This window comes from Triticum urartu, chromosome 4A (assembly GCF_056163025.1).
Source record: "Triticum urartu cultivar PI428250 chromosome 4A, HENAU_Tu73, whole genome shotgun sequence".
Lineage (NCBI taxonomy): Eukaryota > Viridiplantae > Streptophyta > Magnoliopsida > Poales > Poaceae > Triticum > Triticum urartu.
The window spans coordinates 394,675,521-394,681,520 of NC_141876.1; positions in this window are offsets into that span (position 1 = coordinate 394,675,521).

The following is a 6,000-nucleotide window of genomic DNA, read 5'->3' on the forward strand; positions in this document are numbered from 1 at the left end:
GGCGCATTTCCGCGTGAGTGCTTGCGGTGTCCTCCTACGACAGCCGTCGACCCAGTATCGGTCGGCTCCCACAACATCTTCGCTCCCCGCCGCTCGCCGTCACACGCGGTCTAATCGACCGCGGCTTCAGTGGTGGGTGAAGCATGCGGTGGCCGGTCAGTTGGCCACCCCTCAAGTCGCGGCAATCAAGCCCGACGAATCTCTCTACAGACTATTCGACCTGTCGACTGGTTCCGCCAAGACTCTGTCCGAGTGCGACAGCAGTGACCCTGCGGCAGAAGTCCTGATGGTCAACACACCGCGCAGCCCTCTTGGTTTCCGTCGCGGTGGCGGCGGCGATGGCGATGGGGGCTCGGTGCATGGTCACGAGGAATATCTTCCCGAAGCCCTCACGTCGCAGCAGAGGGATGAGCTGCACCGTCGCAACATGGAGGCACTCCACACTCCCATCATCGGAGAGACCTCCGAGGCTCGGGCCTTGGAGGCCGCGTGCCTGGCCACTTTGGCCGAGCGCGCATGTCTGGAGAACCTTCAACATTCACTTGACGAGCGCGCTCGGTGACAGATCCCTGAATCCAGTCGACAGCAACGACAGTTGTTCCTGCTTGAACCTCAGGTATACTACACTCTGATCCAAAATCTTACAACTGCAGCCCGTATAGCAGAGTCGATCCATCCATCTCAATCAGAAGCTGAAAGAGGTTTGATGCAGATCCGAGCACTGCTCTGGGCAGCAGGAGAGCAAAACACAACCGTTCCTCAGTCGTGCAACAGGATCCACAACAGGTCTGTGGTGGCGGACACAGTATAGTCGGCTCACAACCCAAGATCGCCTCTGCGGCATGAGGGTCGTGGGCACCGCCAGGAATAATATGTGGGTCGGAACCATGAGCGGTATGATCATCGGCTCGGCCGAGATGACCGTCGTCGAGTGCCTACGCCTCCTCCGAGAGGCGGATCATACGTGCCCCGGCGGTATGATGACAGACGCCCGTATAGCGATGAGCGAAGGGTCCCTGTCGACCCAAGAGAGCCCGGGTTTGATGCACGGTCAATTCTTGTTCAAGGTCTAGTTGACAGTAACCGAGCACACGGAGAAGGACTAGACAGAGATTGTCCGACTGGTAGCAGAGTGCATGTCTCAGGGCCTGAGTGTTTTAGCAGAGCCATCAGGGTTGCTGAGATTCCCCCCAACTTCAGGTTGGCGACTGGAGTAAGCAAGCTCACCGGTGAGTTGAAGCCTGACACTTGCCTAGAGGATTACCGAGTGGCTGTGCAGATTGGCGGCGGCAATGATGATGTGGCCATGAAGCACCTCCCCCTAATGCTGGAAGGTCCAGCCAGAGCTTGGTTGAATCAGTTGACTCCTAGAAGTATCTTCAGTTGGGAAGAGTTGGCCTGAGTTTTTGTCAGGACATTTGACGACACTTGCAAACCGCCTGCAAGGCTAACTGAAGTACAACATTGTGTTCAGAAACCAAATGAAATTTTGAGCGATTACATCCAGAGATGGACCACTCTTCATCATACAGTCGAAAATGTATCACAACACCAAGCAGTTTGCGCCTTCAAGGAGGGCGTTCGGTACAAAGAGCTTAACCTGAAATTCGGTCGGACAAGAGATATGACCTTGGCCCGAATGATGGAAATAGCCACTCGGTACGCTAACAGCAAAGAAGAAGACCGACTTTGCAGTGGCAAGAACAAACCAGTCGCCCAGGACACCAGAGGAGGGAATTCTAGTCGGAAGCAGAAGCGCAAAGCCGAACCCGAAGGCCCTGGTAAGGCCGCAGTTGTTACCCAAGGAAAGTTCAAAGGAAAACCCAAGGGGTCGTGGATCCCCAAGAAAGTGAAGGATCAAGCAGGAAATGATGTGCTAGATTTGCCGTGTCATATACACACTAAGAAGGATGAAGAGGGAAACCTGATTTATCCCAAGCATACCACTCGATAGTGTCGACTCCTGATTCAGAGCTTCCGAGTGAAGGAAATATGCCCTAGAGGCAATAATAAAGTTATTATTTATTTCCTTATATCATGATAAATGTTTATTATTCATGCTAGAATTGTATTAACCGGAAACATAATACATGTGTGAATACATAGACAAAAACAGAGAGTCACTAGTATGCCTCTACTTGACTAGCTCGTTAATCAAAGATGGTTATGTTTCCTAACCATAGACATGAGTTGTCATTTGATTAACGGGATCACATCATTAGGAGAATGATGTGATTGACTTGACCCATTCCGTTAGCTTAGCACTTGATCATTTAGTTTGTTGCTATTGCTTTCTTCATAACTTATACATGTCCCTATGACTATGAGATTATGCAACTCCCGTTTACCGCAGGAACACTTTGTGTGCTACCAAACGTCACAACGTAACTGGGTGATTATAAAGGTGCTCTACAGGTGTCTCCGAAGGTACTTGTTGGGTTGGCGTATTTCGAGATTAGGATTTGTCACTTCGATTGTCGGAGAGGTATCTCTGGGCCCTCTCGGTAATGCACATCACTCAAGCCTTGCAAGCATTGCAACTAATAAGTTAGTTGCAGGATGATGTATTACGGAACGAGTAAAGAGACTTGCCGGTAACGAGATTGAACTAGGTATTGAGATACCGACGATCGAATCTCGGGCAAGTAACATACCGATGACAAAGGGACCAACGTATGTTGTTATGCGGTCTGACCGATAAAGATCTTCGTAGAATATGTAGGAGCCAATATGAGCATCCAGGTTCCGCTATTGGTTATTGACCGGAGACATGTCTCGGTCATGTCTACATAGTTCTCGAACCCGTAGGGTCCGCACACTTAAAGTTCGGTGACGATCGTAATTAGGGTTTTTGTGTTTTGATGTACCGAAGGTTGTTCGGAGTCCCGAATGTGATCACGGACATGACGAGGAGTATCGAAATGGTCGAGACATAAAGATTGATATATTGGAACCCTATATTTGGATATCAGAAACGTTCCGGGTGAAATCGGGATTTTACCGGAGTACCAGGGGGTTACCGGAACCCCCCCGGGGGTTATTGGGCCTACATGGGCCATAAGGGAGAAGAGGAGGGCCGGCCAGGGCAGGCCGCGCGCCCCCTCCCCCCTAGTCCGAATAGGACAAGGAAAGGGGAGGCGGCGCCCCCCTTTCCTCTTTCTCCCTTCCTCCTTCCTTTTCCAACAAGGCAAGAGGGGGGAGTCCTACTCCCGGTTGGAGTAGGACTCCTCCAGGCGCACCCATAGGGCCAGCCGCACCTCCCCCTCTCCCTCCTTTATATACTGAGGCAAGGGGGCACCCCATGACACACAAGTTGATCCTTGTGATCGTTCCTTAGCCGTGTGCGGTGCCCCCTTCCACCATATTCACCTCGGTCATATCGTAGCGGTGCTTAGGCGAAGCCCTGTGTCGGTAGAACATCATCACCGTCATCACGCCGTCGTGCTGACGAAGCTCTCCCTCAATGTTTTGCTGGATCGGAACTCGAGGGACATCATCGAGTTGAACGTGTGCAGAACTCGGAGGTGCCGTACGTTCGGTACTTGGATCGGTCGGATCGGGAAGACGTACGACTACTTCCTCTATGTTGTGTCAACACTTCCGTTGCCGGTCTACGAGGGTACGTAGACAACACTCTCCCCTCTCGTTGCAATGCATCACCATGATCTTGCGTGTGCGTAGGAATTTTTTTTTGAAATTACTACGTTCCCCAACAGTGGCATCCAAGCCTAGGTTTTATGCGTTGATGTTGTGCACGAGTAGAACACAAGTGAGTTGTGGGCGATATAAGTCATACTGCTTACCAGCATGTCATACTTTGGTTCGGCGGTATTGTTGGATGAAGCGGCCCGGACCGACATTACGCGTACGCTTACGCGAGACTGGTTCTACCGACGTGCTTTGCACACAGGTGGCTGGCGGATGTCAGTTTCTCCAACTTTAGTTGAACCAAGTGTGGCTACATCTGGTCCTTGCGAAGGTTAAAACAGCACCAACTTGACAAACTATCGTTGTGGTTTTGATGCGTAGGTAAGAACGGTTCTTGCTAAGCCCGTAGCAGCCACGTAAAACTTGCAACAACAAAGTAGAGGACGTCTAACTTGTTTTTGCAGGGCATGTTGTGATGTGATATGGTCAAGACATGATGCTAAATTTTATTGTATGAGATGATCATGTTTTGTAACCGAGTTATCGGCAACTGGCAGGAGCCATATGGTTGTCGCTTTATTGTATGCAATGCAATTGCGCTGTAATGCTTTACTTTATCACTAAGCGGTAGCGATAGTCGTGGAAGCATAAGATTGGCGAGACGACAACGATGCTATGATGGTGATCAAGGTGTCACGCCGGTGACGATGGTGATCATGAAGGTGCTTCAGAGATGGAGATCACAAGCACAAGATGATGATGGCCATATCATATCACTTATATTGATTGCATGTGATGTTTATCTTTTATGCATCTTATCTTGCTTTGATTGACGATAGCATTATAAGATGATCCCCCACTAAATTATCAAAGTATAAGTGTTCTCCCTGAGTATGCACCGTTGCGAAAGTTCTTCATGCTGAGACACCACGTGATGATCGGGTGTGATAGGCTCTACGTTCAAATACAACGGGTGCAAAATAGTTGCACACGCGGAATACTCAGGTTTAACTTGACGAGCCTAGCATATAACAGATATGGCCTCGGAACACGGAGACCGAAAGGTCGAGCGTGAATTATATAGTAGATATGATCAACATATTGATGTTCACCATTGATACTACTCCATCTCACGTGATGATCAGACATGGTTTAGTTGATTTGGATCACGTGATCACTTAGAGGATTAGAGGGATATCTTTCTAAGTGGGAGTTCTTAAGTAATATGATTAATTGAACTTAAATTTATCATGAACTTAGTACCTGATAGTATCTTGCTTGTCTATGTTTGATTGTAGATAGATGGCTCGTGCTGTTGTTCCGTTGAATTTTAATGCGTTCCTTGAGAAAGCAAAGTTGAAAGATGATGGTAGCAATTACACGGACTGGGTCTGTAACTTGAGGATTATCCTCATTGCTGCACAGAAGAATTACGTCCTGGAAGCACCGCTAAGTCCCAAGCCTGCTGCAGGAGCGACACCAGATGTTATGAACGTCTGGTAGAGCGAAGCTGATGACTACTCGATAGTTCAGTGTGCCATGCTTTACGGCTTAGAACCGGGTCTTCAACGACGTTTTGAACGTCATGGAGCATATGAGATGTACCAGGAGTTGAAGTTAATATTTCAAGCAAATGCCCGGATTGAGAGATATGAAGTCTCCAATAAGTTCTATAGCTGCAAGATGGAGGAGAATAGTTCTGTCAGTGAACATATACTCAAAATGTCTGGGTATCATAATCACTTGACTCAACTGGGGGTTAATCTTCCTGTTGATAGTGTCATTGACAGAGTTCTTAATCACTGCCACCAAGCTACAAAAGCTTCATAATGAACTATAATATGCAAGGGATGAATAAAACTATTCCTGAGATCTTCGCGATGCTAAAAGCCGCGGAGGTAGAAATCAAGAAGGAGCATCAAGTATTGATGGTTAATAAGACCACCAGTTTCAAGAAAAAGGGCAAAGGGAAGAAGAAAGGGAACTTCAAGAAGAACAGCAAACATGTTGCTGCTCAGGAGAAGAAACCCAAGTCTGGACCTAAGCCTGAGACTGAGTGCTTCTACTGCAAGCAGACTTGTCACTGGAAGCGGAACTGCCCCAAGTATTTGGCGGATAAGAAGGATGGCAAAGTGAACAAAGGTATATGTGATATACATGTTATTGATGTGTACCTTACTAATGCTTGCAGTAGCACCTGGGTATTTGATACTGGTTCTATTGCTAACATTTGCAACTCGAAACAGGGGCTACGGATTAAGCGAAGACTGGCTAAGGACGAGGTGACGATGCGCGTGGGAAATGGTTCCAAAGTCGATGTGATCGCGGTCGGCATGCTACCTCTACATCTAC